Consider the following 21554-nt stretch of genomic DNA (forward strand, 5'->3'; position numbering starts at 1 on the left):
ACGCTTCAGGAACAATGAAATTTTGATTAATTCAATTACAAATTGACTGGTCAAGTAACTAATTGATTTAGTTTAGGTTAAACGATCGAAGCCTCGGTTTTGCGGTTGCATTATTAAATTATAAATTGATTAACGGTTGTGAAATTACATTACTACGGCAAATTTGAAATATGGTTGCTTTTATGTTCGCACGCTAATTGAATATTAGATTAAGAACCTGGATTGTCCGACCTCGGTTGTTAATAATTGATAATGTAACTGTTTCGGAACAGAATCTGCAGCACATCAGTCCTCATTCGGTTTTAAATTCTCCACAATTCTGTGTTTTACTTCGACTGTACATGCCACATACGTTATCACAGTGCTAGATAATCAGCATCAGGATTAATTTTCTGAACATTCGAACACAGTTTCCACGCTTGTCGCTAACAGCTGTCCGAGTTTAGTGCGGCCGAACACATGGACTTCGGTTTTGGCACCGCACCCCCAAATTCCCAGCGGCGTGGAACGCAATGAATACGATTAATTAATGATGCAATGACACAGGAGGTGCGGACGCTCGTAGTTTCTGCGTTTCTATATCCCGCTGGACCGAGCGCGGGAACAGTTTTCGTTCGACCATTGATTGTTGTTCAATCTGTCAGATTTGTTTATTTCATATTTTATATTCAATAAAAATCAAGGTTTTTCTAAATCGAACATTTCTCGAGGCAAATAATGCGTTTTTTTACCGTACCATATTTTTTCACTTTTTGCGATCGATAGCATTTTTGATTTCTATTGTAGAACCACCTTTCGCATTTATTATGAATTTATTAAAAATTCGAGTATATAACTACGGTTTCGTTTCTCCACAATCTCAATACGTTTTATCAATACAATTAATACTGTACTGTTTTATCTAGAATTTATTTTAATTTTAATGAATTTATTTATTTTAATGAATATCTCTTCATTTGTTTAGTATTTTCTTAAGCTTTTTCACAAGCTTTACAGAAAATTTCACGAATTTAATATGAAAAAATTCAAATATATATATATATATAATTTTCGTGATATTCTTAAAACTTTCGTCTTTCATATGTTTAATTTTAACAAATAAGTAATTAATTTTTAATTTTATTCGATAAATATCAAGTTAATCATGCTTGAAAATAAACAAAACGCACAGTAATTAGCTACTCCAAAGTAACTGATATCAGAACCCTATTTTAGAGTTCAACATTCGAACGAGTTTCTTTGCAATGACGTTAATTGAAACAATATAAATAATATTTTTTATATATAAATAATATTTTTAGTTTCTGCACAACGTTCACTAGCCAAACACATAGAATTTTTATGAAAATTGTACGAGCTTCAACGAATGTTTCATTTTTTATGGAAAAATGAATTACAAAAATGTCTGTGTTATACAAAGTTTTATATATTTCGTAAAATCTGTTTTGCTAAATTACTCAAAGATGAAGATAGTGTGATTTGAAGTCAATCCAGATTGTGAAAGATATTTACCATTTTTGAAAATCTTGTTTTAAACGCGAAAGATTTAATTTGTTCTTCAACATTTCAATACGAAGCTTAATGAAATTAGTTAAAACCAGAACCTTAAAGAATAGTAAAAGTGCTTAATGGAATACTTGGTACTGTGAACTATTAAATAGAGATAAACAGAAAATTATTTTAACAAACACAATAAAAGTTTCCGTTTTTGCAAAAAATATTAATATTTCAAACCTGAATATGATGTAATCTTTGTAAGTCGAATGGAATAAAACATATTTTGTCAATCCTTTCGTGTAAGGTCCAACACTTGATTTCAGATTACACATTAAATGTGTTTTTGCTTCTAATAATTCTGATATACTATTTTACTTGCCCATGTTATGCAACAGTAAGTTTCATTAGTACTCTATATGTTTATTACTTCTTCTTCTTCTACATAATATGTAGAAGATATTATTATATGTTCTACAGATATTATTTCTCATTATTTTACATCATTATTCATCGTCACTAATATTCTACATATATTATTTGTTACTATTCTACACTATTGCTTATCACACTAATACTCTATATGTATATTAAATAGTAAAGTGTTCGACAGATTACACATCATCACTAATATTCTACGTACGAGTACTATAATGTTATAAATCTCTACATCAGTACTCACCATTACTAATATTCTACATATAATGTGTTCTAGAATTCTCTCTCTACGTCATTATTCATCACTAATATTCTCTCTTCACATTATTATATTATTATATTATATTATAATATTATACATAATTATTATCATTATATATATATTATTATTATATATATTGTACATGTTATATATGATAATATAATAATATTATATTATCATATTATTATATTATTATATCATAGATCTCTACATCACTACTCATCGTTACTATTATTCTACATATTATATGTTCTAGAAATTTACATCATTGCTTATTATCACTAATATCTTACATATATATTATGGAATTTTACATAATTATTCATCACCCCCAATATTCTACATTTGATTTGTTACCATTCTATGTTACATAGGATTATTCAACATGTACTTTCTCCTCAATAAGAGGGCCAAGAAAGAATTCCACAGTTCGCGAACCGAGGTGCAGGATTACCGTTCCTAACCAGATAACGATGATGCACTGCTTGATTGGACGTTTCTTGCAGCAACACGCCAAACAGGACTTTGTATTCTCACGATCGCGTCGCGCGATCACGGACCACAATGTGTCACGGGAATTCGTTACTAGGATATTGATTTCGGTTCCGGCAGCGATCCTGATCGAGTGCCGGCCGCGTTCGCGTTTCCACTGCGGCCGGCGCGAACGTGACTTCGCCCGAAATAGGAGATCATGATTCGGATAAATTCATTGCTAAATATTCAGCGATCGCTGATACAAATAGTGGCGGCCTGTGTGTCACCGGAATGCTTTGAATAATTCAATAGGCACGCCAGCCATTTTCCTGCTTTCTCTGTTTCACGTCAAAGTGTCCGACCGAGCTTCGTTTCTGAGCGGCGAACAGTTTGCGTTTCGTTCTCGATTTCCACGTATTTCTGGCGTATGGGGTAAGAGGACAATAAAACGTGTTTTGTTGTCATCATTGGTGAAGTGTTGTCATCTTTCTGAAGAGACTATGAAATCTAACATTTTTTATTTGAATATAAAAACGTATTTTTGATATGAAATCTTTCATTTGTTACATTAAACGCTACACATATCATACCAGCCATTTTGAACGGGTTCACATTCTTGATCTTGGGATTGTTGATATTATAGAAAAATATAATAGATTAATTATTTTAATTATTATTTAATTTCTATTGTTATAATAATAGATAATATTATAGATTTTTTAATGCTAGAGAGAGAGAGAGAGAGAGAGAGCATACGTTAGAATAAAGGTGGCAAAAAGTTTACATAAATTTTTGTAATTTTTATAAAACAACAAGTGCTCACATATTAATATAATGGAAGATAAATAAGTAACTTTGTGAAGCCTTTCTTTGTAATTGTTTTGCCCATTCTCCTCAGTCTTATAAATTATTTTATAATTTTTCATATTATAAATTATAACATTTCTTTACTTCTGTTCTCGAATCTTGACTTGAAAAATTTGTATTTTGTCTATTGTTGCCTAAAAATACAAAAAAAGTATAGAATTTAAAAATACTGTCACATTCCAATTGATTACAATGACTAAGAAAAGAAATCAACGTCTACATAGCTCCTTCATCTTGTAATTAGTATGGACAATTTTTATTTTCAATAAAAATTCCAATTAATTTGTTTATCTAATTCTCATCTATTTATTTATTGAATATAATTGATTCGAATTGTCGATACTAACGATAGGCTCAAAGTAATTTTTACATTTTTAGTGATATTTAAATAAAAAATCTTATTTGTGTATTTCTATGTTTGAACTAATAGATATAGATCTAATATTTATATCTAATAATATTGGATATTATATTAGATATAGAAATAACAGTTTTTATTTAATTATCAGCAAAAATGTAAAAGTTACTTTCTGGGTACAGATTCTGGATAGTGAAATGTATGACGTTAATTCAGTAAATGTATGACGTTAATTCAGCAAACGTCTGACGTTAATTCGTCCCAGATCGACGTGATTGGTGTTTATAAGCTGTAACGCGTTCCGCAACATCGATACTTGAAGCCATCAGAGTTGTTCAATGGTAGCAAAGGGATAAATCCTTCTCTATAATTCATGTTACATCCGGCATCTAATATCGTTAATGTCGAACGGTTCAACGGGGCACCTGTGCCCAAATACTTGCGGAATACCACGCATTTACATTTACCGGCGACACACAATCCGCCATTTTCCTGGTTTCTCCTCAGCGTTTATATTCGCGATTTAATTTTCCACTATGTTGTGATTTTATCGGAACTAATATATTCTACACAACATATTCTATATTTTTTGTGTAACGATAATAATTTTCCTAATACCCGCGTTTACACTGTGTAGCCGCCGAGACTAACAACGGGATTTTTTTAATTACTACACGCGGTATGCAAACGCGCATGAGTTTAATCCTGCATTATTCACGTTACGAATATTAATGTTATTACACTCCACGCATCGCGCTTTAAAAATGTTTTTAATTTTGATGCAACTAATTTGCTGACTATTATTTATTCAGCTGTGTAAATTCGTTCAGCGAATGCTGGATTAATAATTTATCAGATGCTTTTAGGCGTTTTCTATGTGGCCATATTTATATTTTAGAGAAAAGAGGCAGGTTTTTGCATTAGAACCAGTAGAAAATTATAAGTAACAAGCGAATTTTTATGCATTTTTAAGAATCTAGAAATTGTTAGAAAGTTGTGTGCAAAGTAGTATGTAATAAATATACAAAATAAATATAAAAATCTGGAAGACCGTAAAATAAAAATTTATCATAAAATTCTAATATAATTTTTGTTTAGCATAAACGTACACAGAATTGTTTATATTTCGGAACATATTTAGTGTAATTATTGGTAAATAGATTAATTTAAGAACATTTGTATGTTCATTTAAATACTTTATCAATCTTGTTTTACTCTTTATGTTAACAAATTGCGATTAGTTCACAGTATCACATTTCGAAGAAACAAGCTTCAAAGTACAAGTAGAGAAAAATAAAATATTTTACAGTATGTAGGAACAGAAAATGGGTATATTCCATTATTCAAATTATTATTCTAAAACGAATGAAAAGAAATATTAGAGAACTGTACTTGGTTTTTTAATCGGTATAATTTTTAATTTCTGAATTATTTATTTTTCTGTTTTATCTTATCTTTTACATCAACACTTTAATTCTGCTATAAAAGTTCAATTTTAACATTTACTTTGTATTTGTTTGATAAAAGTTCTCAAGGAATATTTATTTCTCAAGAGATACTTTATACTATTTTTCGATTTACTTGAGGAACTGGAAACAGGGTAAATGTAGATGGGTAAGCGAATCGTGACTCTTTTATGTACTTATTTACTTTCGTGAATTATTAAATATGTGGAACAAAAGTTTCAGTGGATTTACAGCTGTTTCCTTCGAACAGGAAAGTTAGAAGTTAAAAAAATTACTGTCGCATCAAAACGAAATGAAACTTTGAACAGTTTCATTCAAGTCCTGAAAATAAATTGACGCGTGGTTTCACCGAGGACACGGTTACGAAAACTGTGTGCACTCTAGCTAAATTTGAAAGTGGCACAATAAATACCGGCAGTACTGCAATAACCGTAAACCGGCGGATACACGTGAGTATAAAGAACCCTGGAATAATGTCTGTTTACACGCGAAGCATTATAACGTGCAATCGAATTTTCTTCGCAATCATATTTCCGTTTTCTCTCTCTCTCTCTCTCTCTCTCTCTCTCTCGTTGCGTGCATGCAGTATCGAAGCAAGCAGGGATAAATTAATATCGTATGCAAAGCTGTTTATCGAGGAGACTATGAAACCGAGCATGTAAGATGCTCTCGTGAGATAGGTAACCGCACGACTAAATTTGCCAACCGTGAATCACGAAAAATTACAAAGTAGGAGCCGTAAACTTATCTACGTTGTAGCGGAGCATTACGTTCTAAAGTATTTTGCGTATAACAGCTGTGCAGTTTCCTCAATCTTGCCGAAGCCCATTCGTCCCCTAAACGAAGTAAATTTCTTTCGATATCGTCGATCTGGTGCTGTCGCACGACATTTCGAAAGCCCTTGGTTCACTTCTATCTCGCTTTCAACTCGCCATCTCAAACAAGTTGCTTTTATTATTCTCTTAACTTTACAGAGTCTTTTAGTTTATCAAATACACATTAAGATACGTTTAGTTGAAAGATGACCATATTCTCACTAACCGCTGAACGATCGTGTCTCGTGTCACGGTTACAGTAAATTAACAATAAATAGTTAAACCAAATATGTAGTTGACCTGGTACAGAAATAAAGAAATAATTGTGCTACACTGTCGTTCGTATATTCTGATAGCTCAGACGATCAAAGTTTTTCATCTTCCGTAAGATTTGAAAAATCGTATTTCAGCCAGCTTGTTGGAACTAATACTTTTCCGCGTGGCGTCAAAAAGTTAAAGAAGATGAAGAAATTTGGAAATGATTCATTTCTCATAAGAAAGATAATGATGAAATGCAGCAGAGAGACCGGAGGTTGAGAGAGCCGCATTATCAACCGACATTTGGCTCGCCGAGAAAACAAAAGATTGATCGGCGCATCATGAATAACTAACAGAGCGGCCGGGCACTAGAACCAATAACGCTGAATGCTCGCGTATTGCTCAACGGAGAATAAAAGGCATTCCAAGCGTTTCCTTATCTTTTCCTCGTCTGTCGCCAATACCGGGCTTCCCTCCGCGCAATCTACATTTCGATATTAAAGTTTGTTCATCGTGATTTCATATTCAGACTGTGCCTTTAGGCCAATGTTTGCATCATTCCGAATTCCTCCCGTCGTCTTCCGAGCTGCCAGGATCCTGCCCCGCTCACTCTCTTATCCACCGAATCAGCCGCATCAACTATCGCCTCTTCTCCTCTCAATCGTCGATCTTTTCGGCGTTATGGCTGGATTTGCCCCGACAGCGTGGGAAATCTCTTTTCGATTTTGTATTAAACGTCTTCGCCTGCTCCTTTCACTAAATTACTCCTCCGAAACGGGTATTAAAAGTCTGAAATTTATACTGCGTCTGATACGCGCCAACACGTTGATCTCGCGTTTTTGTTTCATTTGCGACGATTATTTTATCGTCATTAGTAGTCCGCGGTCGAAACTTTCGAAAAATTTGCAGATACTTGTATATTTTTTGCAAACTGTTAAAGTTAATAGAAGAATAAATAAATCTCGTGCCATGCCCATATGTTTCTATTAATCCAGACAACTTCCATTTTGCACGAAGATCCGCAGTCTAATCATTAGCTAGTCTTAATAACGTCAAAATGTTAGATTTTTTGAGTGTTCAATGTGAGCATTTTTCTATATACCTTTATCCTGTTCACTTTCCCCTGTTCATTTCTCTTTAATATTCCAATGCGGTAGTTTTCTGACAAAAATATAATTTACAATCATTTATAGCGTTATTTGCTAATTTTTCGGATATATTTTCTAAGCAATTTTTATAGCACTCGTACGATTTAAACTTTCGCATTCGCGTGTGCTATTACTATGTGTCTGTACTATTTTTCAAAAGAATGTTCACATTATTAAATTCACTTGGATTCAATGAATTGTTAAATAATTGAAGTCTTCTACGAAGCAAGCAGGTTCAATTTTTTATGCATCGAATAAAAACAATACCAGATAGAAATGCTGTAGGTTGTAAGAAATGTTTTCATTTTAGAGTTAAAATAACTTCGAGCGCAAAGGATTAATTTTCTATTAAATCGAGAGATATAATTTTCTGTTGTTCAGTGCTGTCTGAAATATTTCTTTTCACCGAATCATGTGGAAAGTACAAATTGGCCCAATGATGCGTAACACTGTACGACCGGATGGTATACTTCGCACTATAATCGAACCAATTTTCGCGCGGTTTGCATATTTTTGTGTGCCAGAGCGCATCGGAGGTGATCACAATGGCTCTACGATCTCATTCCAATGAAATCGTGCAATTTTCCAGAGGCGCGACAACGCGGTGCATAATCCAAACGCAATCAATTGCTCTATACACACTGCTCGCGATAACAGCTGGCGTTTCACCAAATCACCGGTTGTGTTTGCCGGACATCTCCTGTCCAATTGATACTTTGTTCACGGTTATTGCGATACGCGGATCGCGTGCGAGTAATTTCATGCGCTAGCAATCTGTTTTTTCCCCGGACTTGGATGTTACCTAAATAATTTCATAGGTGGCCCGCGGTAATGTCGATGGGCTGGCATTATCCGACCAAAAATCGTAAACTGCTTGCAGTTACATCTGCGCGGCTGGCAGGCTGTTTGTCTTCTTGCATCTCGTTTGCTATAGAATTGTCCAACGTGACTCGCACGCGTGTAAAATGCACATGCTTGATCTAGTCTGCAAGATTCTCAATCAGTATATTCTTCGCGATAACACTTACGGGACATTTTCGAAAACTGTATAAATCTGTATTATGTAAAAGAATTACTTTTTTTGTATACAGTATTATTGTTTGTTTTATATACAGTAAATTCTCTCCAATTGTCCCTCAGCTTGTAAACAAAAATGGAAAATTTGGGAAGAGGAGATACGATTATTCGAGCCTCGTGACTCGTTTTTATAGTCGTGGACAATCGGCGACTATGAAAACGAACAAAAATTGACCATTTTTGTTTAGAAGCCGAGGGACGATTGGGGAGAATTTACTATAGTTGCAACTGTGTAAGATTGAAAATGGTTATTATTTGTGAATGTAAATCTGAAGAAACCTGATTTTTAGGAATTTTTTCTTATAGAACATCAATGACATACCTTTTCAATCAAATATCTTATTTTAAAATACGTACATTGTAAAACTTGGAGTAATTCTTTTTTATGAAAATTTTTAGATAATACCTAAGTGACAGTCTCTCTCTTGTTAATCCTTAATTATTACATCTATTAAAACTTATATAACCACTATTAGCGGTCTCACAGACCGTTAATGTTTATTGCGATATTATTAACATAAAAGTGGCGAATAAAAAATCAAAATCAATTGTTCCCATGTTGTACGTCAGTAATAAAGGGGTCCAAGTTTGAACGAATAGAAGCAAGTGTATTAAAAACGTATATTTTTTGACAATTTTTCTTATAATCAGCGATAGTAGTTCAGGCTTAATATGTATGTTTAACGTTCGGAAGAAGGATTCTTTTCCTCAATGAAAACTTTTCTTAGGAGACAAAAATGAAAAATTTTAATGTTAGGCAATTTTATATTATACAATACTACATTATTTCATACTTTTTCTTTTTAAAAAATTTTACAGCAATGCAAACTTTGCATTTAAAGAAAGTCGATTAACATATTTCAGAAAAAATTCTCAAAGACCACGTTTTTCTCAGTTTGCTAATTAAGTATGATTCTTCAAGATTCACTGTGAAAAGTTAAAAGGGTTTTTCAAACATTTAGAACAGAAATTTGTAAGATGGTTGAAGGCAAGCTAGCAGTAATTTGTTAGCATTTCGAACGGTCTCACATCAATCGCAAATCAAGAATAATGGAATAACAAAAATGTCGACCGAAGAATAAGCGACGACAAGGTGATGTGAATCAGACAAATAGGAAACGATAGAAGATAATTTAATTAAGCCAGTCAATCCCAGACGGACCAGTGAATCAGAAGGCTGTATCGCAAATGAGGACAGACACGTGCGTCCGCTGCGTTTTGATGCAACATAATCGAATCGTGGCGCCAATAACGGCGCCACAGCTCTTGCCTGTGTTGAGGCTAGCTGGTTAGGTGTTGTGGCCACTAATTCACCGTGATCAATTCGATTTATGCATCTGCTCAACCGAAATTCTGTCATAATTATTAATGTCGGATAGCCGAGATAAAACGAGAATATTAGAATTTGATAAACCATGTTCTTTGATTTCAAACAATTCTGCTTTTAAGTTTGAATCGACGATATTTATCGTTTGTTTTTATTTTTACAATTTCGTTCGCATAAATGTCTTTCATATCGTGTTTCATATCGGATTTCAATTTCTTAAAAGAAATGAAGAGGATATAATGATAAATGAATTGTTCCACATTAGATACTAGTAGCATAATTAATGGTGAATTGACTTATAACTGAAATTACAAGTAAAATTATATCTTAAATTGTTATTCATTTAATTGTAAGTGTAATCACGAGTAGGATTATTAATGTTCAAGCTAAAAAATATCTGACGTAATGTAGATTTACAAACATTAAATCTCTCAACTTATGTTTATTAAATATGTCGTTTCTTCTAACGTGTTGATTGATTATTTTTTTATTTTGAAAAACAATCTTCTGATTAAATTTCTGATTTTTGTATTATTATATTTATAAATTGATTATTTTAATACTGTTAACTGTGTGGAAATATTTTTACACATTCGTCTTGAATACTCTGTCAATCTATAAACATTTTTATACGTCTATTACGAATATTCTATCAATCTATAAATATTTTAACTCCGATCTCTATAATTTGAACTCTCCAAATTGTGACATGTTTCGTGTAAGATTTTTATCTAATATTCAGCATTAATCATATTTCACCTGCACAGAGCGCATGATTACGTATCCGTTATCTATGTATTATTTGCATAAATTTCGATGTCTCTCAGTTTTCAAGTGACATATAATATTTCGCAGTGACAGCTTAAATATTGAATATTTGTTAGAGAATTAATTATATCCAGTGAGCTGAAATTTTGAAGTATCGTTGAAACGACACGCCGTTATTTAACTCAAGCGGGTGCAACTTATTTCAAATTGTTACGACTCCGCCGTGGCTGACAGCGAAGGGTAATTTAAATGCTGAATCGAGTCTCCGAAATCACTGTCGATTTAAATTGTCCGTATTATTATTGTGCAAGTTTCTTACGCTCTGCTTAATCTTCTAATCTCTTTTGTAAAGAATAAGAAGTTTTCATTATTAGACCGTGGATTTTATGAAATTTATGATAGAAAATGCATAGCTTGAATACAAAATTGGAGAAACATGAGAAGGATTCAAGGGTATTGAGACATTAAATTTAACTTATTACAATTTTTATTTTGCATAAAGATTCGCTGTCTATTTATCATCATAATAATTGTTTGTATTCAAATGCCAAATGCCAAATTAAATTTTAATTAAATCTTATTTTGAACCTTTATGACAATGCATCTAGAATGCATTATAACTCATCAACATCATTTTTATTAAATTATATGCTAATTGTAGCAACTGTTACAACTCATTTATCATTCACATTACATTGTACGTTAACTGTATCAACTATTACATACTATATATCATTTATATTAAATTGTACGCGAAATGTATCAATTATTACAATTAATGTATCATTTATATTAATTTACAAGTTAACTGTATCATCTGTTACAATTCATATGTCATTTACATTAATTTGTATGCCAACTGTATCATTTATTACAGCTCATATGTCTTTTACATTGATTTGTGTGTTAACTTTATCACCTATTATAGTTAATATATTATGAGCTATATATATTACAACTAATATTATTATGAATGAATATAGTAATAGTAATAATAAATAGTAATAGTTACTTTTATTTATACAACATATAGTGATTTACATAATTACAGACTCAAAGTAACTTTAACATTTTTACTGACATTTATACAAAAAAAATATTTGTATATTTCTATATTAGAAATATACGAATATAGATCTTCGTTGGTCGTTGTTTAAATATCACTAAAAATGTAAAAGTTACTTTCAGCATATAATTATTTCCACCGCTATATTTCTCAAGAGCTATCCGTGTAATCATCTAGTAACCTGTCACTAAATCTTTAAAAATGACGAAGTCAGTTGGTCAGTTTCCCAAACCGCGAGCATCGACAGCGTGGTAACGACCGCGTCTATTTCCCTGTCACGAAGACACGATCCTGCCACCGCGGTCAATGCTATATTTTCTGCCCCCCCCCCCCCCGCCCTCCCTCTTCTAATCATCGATCGGCCGGCGTTATTGCCCCGAAGTTCCAGCTCTGGACGCGGAAACTACTCGTCGAGTTTCATGCCGCTAATATCGGGAAATATGAAATATTGGGCAGACGATGCCGATTGAATTCTAGAGCGTCCCTCTGCTTATTGAATCCGCGGAGGTTCTTTATTCCCGGCAGGATCGACGTTCGGCGAGAATGCAGCAGGAATCGACGGTATCCTTTTAAGGGATGCAAGACGACGGCGGAGACCTGGCTGGGTCAATGGTCTCCCGATACAGGAAGGTATAATCCCATAAGTCAGACCAGTGACCCGCGTTCAAACAAATATCGGCCTCCGATGAATGAACGTCGCGGTCGTGGACCTCCTCCGCAGCTAACTCTCGTGGTCCCCGGAGTATAGATAACGATTTTCCATCGGGATCGATCTATCTGCTCCGAGGTTGCTAACCTGGGCCAAGGTGACTTTATTAAATCTGGCCCGATGAAGTCTGCTTGCGTCTTGGGAATTGCAGACTTGAAAATCGACCGAGCTATGTCTCGCTGATATTGCTGCGGTTGCTATTGAACATTTCTCGTTCCTATATTGCTCGGCGGGACAGGATGCATTATGTAAAAAGGTACGCGGAATTTGTAAACGAAATACAAACTATTTATTTATTATTAAAAAGCTATTAACAAATTATTTGTAATTATTTGTACACCAAAATTGATCTTGTCGCCATTAAGATGTTAAACGGGGATTTAACTTTTGTTCAACTCGTTTCACAATGGGGACATTTTTCTTCGCAGAGAAAAGCTATATTGTCGTACTTAAAGTGATAAAAATAATCACTTTTCACTCGTTTATTGTTTTGTCGCGACTAGGGTAGTTGATTCTTACCATCCTTTGATCGGTGAAGATCTGTCTGAAATTATACTGTATATGTTTGATTTTCTTCATATTTTGTTTAAATACAACGCTTTGATAAAATACAGGGTGTTTCGCCTAAAACCGGCAACCAGCAAATTTTACACAAAATATTTATATTGTAATATTTAATAAAAAAATGTATATTTTGAAACTTAACATTTATTTAGTAATTAATATTAAATAGAAATTTAAAATTTAATAAAGAATATTGAAGTTATATGTCGTTCTCGACCAGTTACGTGTTTTTGATGAGTTTGAATAACACGAAATATTGCCACTTCTTCATGACGAGTATACTCGTCCAAAATAGCTAACTGATTAAGAAAGAGTATTCATAATTTCAACAGTCTGAAAATAAAAAATGGGAGACCGGTCATTATGTTAAACATCTATCGACTGTTTTTGTCCGCGAAACCACATATTTAAATTAGTCTATCGAAATAGGAGTTTACATAAACTTATGTAATTCATTTTTATATTACGAATTTCTTGTCACTTTTCCGTTATAATATATGTAAATGTTATTATTAGAATTTTTGAATCAAACTAACTATTTTCCTTGCTTCCTTCCGTTCTCATTTTCAAACGGGTTAATCATGGGGTTGGGTCACGTAATAGCAGAGTTTTAAACTGTAGAACGCAGAAGTACGATAATGTAACGTTACAGGTCTGATTGCATTGCATTACAAAATTTAGCTCGCGTGTAAGCGATACTTCGTATACACTAACCACACATATTAGTGAACAAAATTATAAGACACTCAGAAAATTACTGGAATAAGGTCTTAATATTGTTTTTACATTGATCATAGTGCGCCGAGTTTGAAAACAATTTCTTAATAATCTTACTGTAGTGATAGCAGTTATGCAATGCTGATAAATCAAAATTTTTCCAGTTGTTCTCTAGCATAGTCCCAGTCTATTTTTTTTGTAAATTTTCAAGACTCGGCGATTTTTATGCAACCGAATAATTCTTTATTTGAATTTGGAAAAAGTTAATATATAATTTACAATAGAATAAACATAATACGCAAAGGATGAATACGAAGTGCAAAAGACACAATTTGACTTAAAAAAAGGTGAATCTAATTAGCAAAAGGACAAATTTAGAGTGCAACACGTGCATTATCTGTGAAAGTAATACTGTTTACAAGTAAATCTTCCGTAGATACAGTCGGTCGCAAAAATATTCGGACACTCTTTAAAACGAAACAAATAAGACATTGGATTAATTGTTTACATCTCATTAACAACGTTAATCGATATCGATAAAAATTTCAGCATGCATACAAGTTAACGATATCTACAAAATGCGACGTTTAAAGTTCAATTAGTCACTGAAATAAAAAAGTTAAAAATATGCGTTTTCTTTTGCTATTTCAACTTTCGGAAATTCAATCAATTCTCGAAAAAAATTTTTTGACGATTGTTTAGTAAATTAGACTTATATATTTGGCCTAATGTTTTACAATGTATTCCGTGTTGAAAAGTATCTGAATAATTTTGTGACCGATTGTATGATAGATCTGTTGAATATAAATGTAATATGTAGCTCTAATAATTTTCGAGATGTCACATAATTTTGTCGGTCGGAGCATCTAGAAGCCAGCGTAATATCGAACAGATTGGCCGCCTGTAGCCTATTGTTCGAGTTCTATCTCTCTAAAACAACAGTGTCGAGGCAGATGACAAGAAGCGGTTTGGAAAATTTCTAGAGCAATATTGCGAGAGGCCAGTTCCTCATTTCGTCGTGATGAAGCTCTTAGCCTGCGCTGGGGAAGACAATCGAGCACCTTTCGAGACCGGAAAACGAGGGCGAGATATTGAACAACGTGGTGGATCGTACGAGAAGGGGACGCATGAACGTTTGGTACAGGGAAACTACGAGTGCGTCTTTATCCGCGGTTCATTAGCCTCTCCTATTTGCTGAGAAAACGTCGCGTCGCACACCCGGGGTGGTCTGCTGATTCTGCGCGCAGGAATACTCGATGATACGTCCGTCGTGTTTTTAAATGAATTTACGTGGCTCATTTAATCGTCGCGCTTCTTTAATTTTATTACTCGTTTGAACTTCATCTCTGAGACAGATACCTAGATTAATTACTGTTTTTTCGGAGACCTATTCGCTTGCAGGATACAGTAAATTCTCGTCAATTGTGCCTCAGCTTGTAAACAAAAATGGACAATTTGGGAAGAGAAGATACGATTATTCGATTCTCGCGGCTCGGTTTAATAGTCGCCGATTGTCAACAACTATAATGACCAATATGATCAGTAACCATCATAAGTGAGGTAAATAGTATTAATTACAAGTAACCATTATCGACGATCAGAATTTTATATAACGTGTCTAGAAGGAGTGCGTTAAAAAATGCGTTAAGAAAAATTGATACATAAAATTATAAATAATTCCGACTGTACTCAATTATATTTTCGTCAAAAATACATCGCCGTTCGAGTGTTAAAGCAAAATGAAAAAACGCACAATCACGAGGAAAAGAAAATGAAATATTTGACTTTTATCAAATGGGATAATTGTAACAATAATAATATTTAACCTTACTATAATAACTTGATTTCGCTTCGAACGTACAAAAGCAGAAAGAATATATTAACGAATCGATAAATAATAACTGAGATTCATGCGCTCGAAAGATAGTCACGAATACACTAATTTTTCCCGGAAATGCCAAATTTCAGGTTGCTGTGAATTTCCCTGTGCTAGTCCTACGTCTATGTAATTTATTGGTACGTCGATGGTAAGGGTTGATGGGAGCGGTTAAGTGTGTGAGATGACTCGCGATGCATATTCCCGAAAGACAATACAAAATGGTCTGTTTGAGTGTGAGTCAGGTAAGAAAAATTGCGGAGCTACAAGGTACGTGGTAGGTAATAGGGTACGCGACCGTCGGATCGTGTCATGTGATCTCCGAATTGCCTTCGAATCGTGGCAAAAAATTAGAAATAAAAAAGTCAAGTCGTTTTTATTCTAGCATTACTATGCATTCATATTAATGTACACCGGCATGGTGACCGCTGCCTTTTCTGCTGATTACTCCGAGTTTCTATAAAAATGAGCAGCGAGGTTCGAAGAATCATGACACAGTATTCTCAGATCTGCCGGTTTCAATTCCAACCTCTGAACATGTTTGGGAGAAATTACGGTATTTCGAGAGTGTCGAAATTCTCGGACATCTTCGAGGACCCTAAAATTCTCTAGTATCTCTAGAACAGTGAAATTTTTTAAAATTTTGGGGTTTTTGGAGAAATCTTGATTTTGATTTAGCTGTGCTGCATACAACCCAGGTTTCAGATATTTAGAGAAAAAGTCACTTTATTATGGTATAGGATAGCTGCATAAGATTTCTCGAAAATCTCGAAATGTTTAAAAAATCTCGACATTCTTGACAGATGAGATACGTCCGAGGACTCGAAATTTTCTCGAACATTGACTCGAGTCTCGACTCGAAATGTTCAAGGATGTGTTTGATTTGCAAAAGTATGAATATAATTTGCAATAGGATGAACATAGGAAGTGAAATAAAACATTATCTTCTCTGTTAATAAATTTAATAGATTTAAAATAATATAACAGTATTTTAAAAATCGCCAGTTGTTTTCGTTATTCCATATTTTGCCTGCTCGTTTTTCGACTAAACAAATCTGAGACTCACATGTAATGAGTCCAGTCGGATTGGAACGTCAAAATTGATCCTAGATTGTTGAATTATTATAAAAGGTTCAAATTTCGATATGTAGTCTGTATTTTGATATGTTTCTTCGTGTTTTTCATTTTTCATAGTCAGTGTTTGCGACTGAAAAATCGACGAAAAAATCATTACGAAGCTGTGCCGCTGAATTCCGCGTGAGCTCAGCGTAGTCGATAAACGGAGAGGACATGATTTCAAAGGATTTTTTTAACGGACTCGTAACCGGTGATATGAGATGAGTTTCATATTCCGACTATAAGCAGAGGAAATCGTGGATTAAATCCGACCAACCATAAATATCGACACCGAAACCCAATATTCGTGTTAAAAAGGTGTTGTGCATTTGCTGGGATATTAAGAGTATCGTGTATCATCAGTTGCTGCAATCTGATCAGACTGTTAATTTATAACGTTATCAACAGCAACTCGTCCGTTCGCGCGATAAAACGGCGAGAGAAAAGCAGGATTTATGGGAGAACCGACAAATCAGTGGCCTAACAATGCGCGGCCACGCGCAGCAGGGAAAACAGAGAGTGTCATGTAGTCTTTTGAAAAAGTGATCTACCTAGCCTCTTATACTCCAGTTGCTTCAGTAATTATCTAGCAAGCGTAAAAAAAAACGTATTAACAGCGAATCAAAATTGCTATTTGATTAAAACAACTTTCATCTTCCTGCGAGTGAGTTATTTTTTTTAAAAAAAGCAACGAATTCTCTTTTTTGATAAAAGGTAGCTGAAGCCATGGTAGCTGTCAACTCTTGCTACTCCAAACTTGCATCATAGGAGTGACGTGGACGCTACTATGAAATATTGAAATATAGTGTATGAATATATGAAGGAAATATGCGAAGCTAATAATAGAAAATTTGCAATATTAGTAGCAACTTCGTTGCAACGTAACTGAGTTGCTTTGTAATTATAATCCCTTGAGTAATTCAATTGTGATATTGCACAATTCTCTTTAGTTTTAAGAATACCATTTGTTTATAAGAAAAAGTTGACAAATTCCTTCGCCAAATAAGTCTGAAAATAAACGGCTACAGAGTTTGCTTTTAATTAGAAACAGTTACAGTGGTGTGCATAATTATAGACACAAAGTAACTTTTACATTGTTACTGACATCTAAACGAAAACTTAACGAAATATTATGTTTGTATATTTCTATTTTCTATGACATTTTGTTAAGTTTCAGTTTCACTATCACTAAAAATGTAAAAGTTACATTAAGTCTATAATTATTCACAGCAGCATTATTTGCAACAGCGTTATTCACAGCACTATCACGTTGTTGGCACAACGAATAGCGCGAACATAATCTACAAAATTGCATACACGAATTAACAAGAGAAAATTTTATCTAAGGTGTTCTTCTCCGTTTCGTACAAACATCGACGGGCACACACACTCTCCGCAACCGCATCTTTCGCACTTACTGAATATTACAACCTGACCCCCTGTGGTTCATCCAGTTTCGCGGGATCGTACGAACGCTCATTTCCAGGATGTCATGCAAAATTCAAGCGGGCTCCCGTGAAGGATAAAGATCGCTCATTCTTCCAGGAGTTGCCAAGCCAACTTCCTGGGAATTGCTTTCAGTCGCGCAGGCTTAAAGTTTAAGTCGCTTGCGATTGTCTGGCAAACATTGAGTACTGCTTCTCGAAGATTGATTCCGACTCTGGGACCCTCCTTGATGGAAGTCACTTTTGACTCGTTCACAGTCTTTTTTCATCTGCCTTTATTCCGTTAGAAGTTGCCCTGCCGCTCAGTGTAACGGTAGATCCAATTTTTTTGGGATAATCAGCTCTCCTTTCTTTAATCCGTTAATCAGTTAATTTTTCGAGCAGAAGTACCTAGCTACTTGTAGTTCTATTAGCACTTAGCGGACCAGGAATCACGTCCTTTCTCTTCCAATCTTTGTTTCAAACAAAGGTCATTGTAACCAATTTCTTTTTGGACTGATTTTACTTATTACGAATGTCAATCAAGGATGTCGAAAAATGGTGGACTGATTTCTTTTAATCTGATTTTATTTACCGGAATTGGCAATGGAGGATGTAGAAAATTAATGAACTAATTTCTTTTAATCTGATTTTATTCACTGGGATTGATAATAAAAGATGTGGAAAAATAATGTACTGATTTCGTTTAATCTGATTTCATTCAATGAGACTGATAATGGATGTTAGAGAATAATTAACTAATTTCATCTAATCTGATTTTATTTGCTAGGATTGATAATTAAGGATGTAGAAAAATATTCTATAACTTTCTAATCTAATTTTATTTAGTGAGAATTTTATTCAATATGATTGAGAGAGAGAGAGAGAGAGAGAGAGAGAGAGAGAGAGAGAGATATTGTGATATGTAGAGAACTTGTACTATTATAAGTTAATGTAATATCCAAATCGTAATTAATAAGAACATTTTGATAAATACGATAAATTTTGAATTTTTAGTATTTGTTCTTTTAAATAAAATACTTAAAATATTTTATTTGATTATGATACCGGTGGGGTATTTAATCTACTGAATAATAAATTTCATACTTAATTTTTCTGAACATTTTTGTTGTTTTCATGGACAACTTATTTTTCAGTATGTTTTGTCTACATTTGAAATACTTTCCATCATACTTTCAATATATATTCCTAAATTGTTTCCGATAAATGTCATTCTTTGGACAAAATTAATACGAAATGAAAAGCATCACGTGTTTTCACCTTTCGATTGTTGCGAACATAGTTTCATACATTATTGAAAGTATCGCCTCTGGGTTAATTTTTTATTAATTATTCCAATATTATTTTATCGGAATATGTACAGCTTTATCGATACATTACGAATTATGTATAATATGTATGTTCATATTTATCGAGTTTCACAATGTTGGACGCAAAATACTCGCCTCGCTCTTTCCATTAACAACTACATAAATGTAAAAATAAAGTAAAAGTTTGACTAAATTTTCGTTAAAATATACCTCGTGCTGTGCCTCGCCAATTTCCATAATATGCACCAACTGCATTTTAATTGCACAACCATGAAGTTCTGCTTCGGCTTGCATTTTATATAATTATATTCTGTTTTAACCTCCAACATTTTTTTCTAGCATAACGAAATTCATTTTTACAATATAAAAATGATCAAAACGCATTGAAATTAAATATTCAAAACATTTGAAAAATAATAAGTAGACTGCGGATCTTTATGCAAAATAAAAATGATCGAAGTCAATTATAAGGAGCGAATCTTATATAGAAATATGTTTCTTTCTTTAATCATTTGTGAAAGTTACATCAATGTAACAATGGTTTTGTGTAGATAGTAATATGGCCAGTAATATATACAGTGATAATATAACAATAATATGTATTTTGATAATGTAATAGTAATTTTGTATTTCGTAATAATATGTGCAATAAAATATACAATAATATGTAGAATAATATGTAGAATATTAATATAACAATAATTTTGTATTTTACTTGTTCAGATTTGCCATAAATGCATAAAATCCGCAGTCTAATAATAAGTGTTGAATGTGTGCTCATCGTCGCACCAGCTTTGAAATTGTTTCGAGTCAGTAAATACGAGTTTGTCCCCTCTTACTTTGAAGATTTTTCTAAACTACTTGCACAACGACCAATTTTAGTTTCCGAGGCGGCAAGGGGAGTTCGGTATTCCTCGGGGGAAGCGAGCGTTAAAAATTAGATTGAAAATTAAATTGACCGTGGGTGAATAGATTTTCTTCGGAGAAAGGCGGGCCAGCGGTTTCTTTGTTATCGCGTACTTAATTGAAATTGGCAACTCGTTTAATCCTCCCTCTTCATCTGGCTAAATGCGTTCAGCGATTAAACCCTTCGTATTTTGGCCAAACAGCACAATTCGCGTCTAAAGCAGAATTAATAAGTACCCCTGCTTAATGGAGCTAATTGCTTCCGCTAAATTTCTCTCCGATTTATCGATATTAACGAAGCTTTTCAGTTGAATAATTTATATGCATTTCCAAAAAGTAGACAACTGACGTATATTTGTTTCTTATCGCATTCCAATGAAATTGAGAATTCATCGAACTATAAATTTTATATTAGAATTTATTGAAGCTAATAATATGTCTGCAACTAATAACTGACAAAAATGTGTATATGAAACATAAAACAGTGGACATATTAAAAGATTTTAGCAATGCTGTTCGATTATTTTTAACCTGTTAGACCTGTTAAAAAAGAAAACAATATTTTTGTTTAGTTTAGTTTGTTGCAATTTAGGTAGACAATTTTTATTTTACATAGATATCCGCAGTATATTTGAAAGAAATATAGCTTGAATACGACTTCTGCGTTTCAAAATTTTTATTTTGCATAAACACTCGCAGTTTACTAATTAAATAAAATTGAGATTCTTCTTAATAAACACCACTATGTTAGTTCTCGAAGTGACAGTGACACATTTTCCTCTTCTAGAGTTCTTTCTAATATTATAGTTATAGCATGAGTACTGTATTCGTTGAAATCATTCTAACTTTTCCATTTATTTGAATACATGGAGAAACTTTTCATTGCACATTTTTGAGACGCTATATTTTAATAAAATGAACCCCACTTCCAACAGAAAATCTCTTCTTAAAAGAATATTGTATTTCAATGTTACATATCATACATAAAAAATCTTCTATTATGGTCTAATTTACACAATAAACAATTTCGTAATGTACGATATATTAAAAATTTCAATCTGACAATTATTTGAAAGCGAAGGCACTACAAAGC

General features: G+C 33.3%; 1 protein-coding gene across 1 annotated transcript in view; it reads right to left on the reverse strand.

Moving 5' to 3' along the window:
- The window catches only part of Phlpp (PH domain leucine-rich repeat protein phosphatase), a 185422-nt gene that overhangs the window by 62070 nt on the left and 101798 nt on the right, over nt 1-21554 (reverse strand). The window lies entirely within an intron of this gene.

This window comes from Megalopta genalis, chromosome 1, assembly GCF_051020955.1.
Source record: "Megalopta genalis isolate 19385.01 chromosome 1, iyMegGena1_principal, whole genome shotgun sequence".
In the NCBI taxonomy this organism is placed as follows: Eukaryota; Metazoa; Arthropoda; class Insecta; order Hymenoptera; family Halictidae; genus Megalopta; species Megalopta genalis.